Genomic DNA, 3,359 nt, shown 5'->3' on the forward strand with positions numbered 1-3,359 from the left:
CTCTCTCTCCTATTCTCCTCGCCTCACATTCCCTCAGTCTCTCTCTCTCGCCATCCATCATTTTCTCTCTTCCTCTCACACTCTCCCTTTCTCTCCATCCATCTCTCATATTCTCTCTCTCCATCTCTCTCTCATTCACTCTCTCTATATCGCTCGCCTTCTCAGTCTGCTCTACTCTCTCTACTCTAGGCTCACTCACACCCATTTATTCACTTCATTTCTCATCATCTCCGTCTCCTCTAAACTCCTCTCTCTTTCCCCATCTCCACCCCTCTCCCTCTCCTCCTCCTCCTCCTCCTCCTCCCTCTCCCTCTCCGTCTCCCTCGCGGTGCATCCCATCTCAAGTCAAAGCTGTGATGTAAAAACAGCTACTGGAACAATATTTGTCTTGGCACGCTCGCCCCCCTGCCAGAATCCGAAATCATTTGCAACAGCTGAAGCTATTGTTTACACACAGAGATGCAAAAACTGTTTAGCGTCGAGCTCCACAGGGCGGCTGGCACAACTTGCCAGGCTAGTTATTTCCTTTGGTTCTCTCTCGCTCTCCCCCCCTCCTCCCCTCCCTTCCTTAAGCGGCGTGCCCCCCATCTCCTCTTAAAACAGGGAACTCGCCGGGAAATCCAAACCAGTCTTGTGCATTCAAAACTAATTGTGTCTATTGCTGTCCATTCAGAAAGAACAGGAATACGGAGGAACAAAAAAAGCTCGCAATTGAAGGAAACTAGGTCGGGACTGCACTGAACCTAAAGTCGAGCATACTACACACTCTGGGCTATTAAATCATCACTGCCAGGAACTGCAGATTCAAAACAAAGTTCCATACAATTTAGCGCTCTCACAGATCAGATTAGTCTGACCATATCTGCCATTTGCACATAGCAATCATATTCTTTGCCATTCGGCCAAAGCAAATCTGATATTAAAAAGTTCAGCGGTTGGACTTTCAGCCTAGTGACTGAAACGATTTAAACATCTTAAAGCTTACATGACAACCCCATAAAAGTCCCATATTCCCCAACACGTATAAACACACACGGGCCAATTTATCATAAGAAGCGCATTCATCACATGCATCTGCGTAGCACTCATCGCAGTGCATTTGCGGCTGTGAGAAACGTTTCAACACAAGTGAATAGTGTGGACACAGCTTGATTAATATGAGTAAATATCACTGGAGCTGTGCACCAGCCTTACGGGCACCCCTGGCACAACCTTATTTCTTTGCCCCCGCGGGCACTCAATCTCCTTCGCAAACACCTTGTGGCAAACACACACACACACACACACACACACATATCCCCAGGTGATACATAAATAATATACATCATGTTCCCCCCTCTCTGTTGGCAGGTCGCGCCTTTCTCACTTGCCCCGGCGTTGAGAAAGAGTTGAGAGTCGGCTTTAAACTCTCTCGCCTTTCCCTTGCGAGAAGTGTGCAGACTTTGACTGCTTAACTGGAAGTATTTTTTTTTCTTAAGCAGCACATTAATTTTGTGCATGGACAGCCTTTGCCAAACAGGCAGAGCGGGCTCAGTCCAGTGATTTATGCTGGCATCTACTTTCCAGATCGGAGAACATCTAAATGTTTGGGGGAAAACCAGCTTAATTGCCCAAACATTTTGCCCATGCAGTCTCGAAATAATCAACACAAGAATGGTAGATTCAGATGAGGTGCTTAAAAGACTCACTGTGATCAGTGAGTGTGAATGGAATTAAGAAGTGCTCCATGTTACACCTTCAACAGTTTACATTGCAAATGACACACTGAACCAATTTTCAAGGAACAAAACTACTTCTGTGTGACATTTGCTGGGCTGTTCAATTAGTTCAATTAACTTTAAAAAAGTGGATGAAGACTTAAATAGTGAAGTAGCTAGCTACACATATTTTCAACAGCTTTCATGTTTAAAAAGATGGTGATAAATTGATCAAATTAGATGTTTTGCAGCATAACATTTCTAATGATTTCAGTGAAAGTCTGTGCTCTAAATGAATCAAATGAAATAGTTGAGTACAAATCTGACTTGAAAGACTGAGCTGAAATGAGACATGCACTATCCCCCTCACTAAATGTAAGCTCTAATAACAGAGGACATATGAAGATTCTTACCAGTAGAAAAAAAGAGAGTGAAAAAGAAACAAGCTTAAAAAGAGTTGAAAATGGAGAAAAACAGATCAAAGAAGAAAGGGGGGAAAAAGAAAAGAAAATCTACCATACCTGGACACCGCGGGTGAAGTCTTGTGTGGGAACGAGAGAAGATTCCTCACTGCTTGACTCTCTCCTCTGCACTCCTCTTCTCATATAGGTAGAGCTTTTCAGCAAGAAGAGAGAGAGAGAGAGAGAGAGTAGAGTGTGTGAGAGAGAAAGAGAGAGCGAGCGAGAGAAAAAGAGAGAGTAGGGGGGAAGGACCGGCTCTGCTCCTTGAAGACAACCTTCCTCCTCTAAATCCTTTTCTCCACTGGCGATGACACCCGCTCAGCCCCGCGACCATCTGTTGAAACACGTCCCCCGAGCTCCGAGCGCCGCGCAGCAGGGGCTGCAGGGGCAAGACCAACTCACTCACTCCCCCCCCAAACCAATCACATCACACGGGGGGACGGCACGCCACTGGTGGCTCTTCTCCCCGCAAGGAGGCAGGGACAAGGACAGGAGAGGAGGGGAGGGGAGGGGAGGGGAGGGGAGGGGAGGGGAGGGGAGAGGAGAGGAGGGAGGGAGGGAACGAGAGAGAGAGAGAGCACTACGCTAGACAAACCCAGGGCATCGTAACCTGACACTGAGAGAGAGAGAGAAAGAAAGAAAGAAAGGAGAGACAGAGAGAGAGAGAGAGAGAGAGAGAGAGAGGGGCAGAGAGAGGGGAGAGAGGGGTTGAAAGAAAGGGGAGAGAAAGGGTGGGAGGGAGAGTGTGTGTGTGTGTGTGTGTGCGTGCGTGCGTGCGTGCGTGCACATGAGTAAGAGTGAGTGAGCAGGAGACAGTGAGTAAGACAGACAGAAAGGGAGAGAGAGAGAGAGAGAGAGAGAGAGAGAGCAAGAGAGAGAGAGAGAGAGAGAGAGAGAGAGCAGGAGCAGAGTGAGGAGTGAAGTGGAGCTGTGGGGACCACTGACCAGCTAAACTGCTCCTCCACACACCCTGGAATCCCACAGAAACACTGGGATCTTCTCTTCCACACACACACACACACACACACCGTGGCATGTGCGCACACATACACACAAACACAGATACACACAAATACACAGTGGCAGTTCCACCCACCCCCCACCTCAAAGCTGTGACCCTGCTGAAGAACCCTTCCCAAATAGCCCTTTATTTCCTAGCACTACCTCTCCTTCCTTCCCTCTCCCTCTTTCTTTCTCTCTG

The 3,359-nt window shown here is 47.7% G+C and overlaps 1 protein-coding gene across 1 annotated transcript in view; it reads right to left on the reverse strand.

Annotated features, from left to right (window-relative positions):
* Positions 1–2,494, reverse strand: part of sulf1 (sulfatase 1) — a 49,981-nt gene extending 47,487 nt beyond the window's left edge. The window contains exon 1 of the mRNA XM_062520769.1: positions 2,219–2,494. The gene's annotated coding sequence lies outside the window, so the exon portion shown is untranslated. The remainder of the gene's footprint in view (positions 1–2,218) is intronic.
* Between the last annotated feature and the right edge of the window lie 865 nt (positions 2,495–3,359).

The sequence above is a fragment of the Sardina pilchardus genome, chromosome 19, assembly GCF_963854185.1.
Source record: "Sardina pilchardus chromosome 19, fSarPil1.1, whole genome shotgun sequence".
Lineage (NCBI taxonomy): Eukaryota > Metazoa > Chordata > Actinopteri > Clupeiformes > Clupeidae > Sardina > Sardina pilchardus.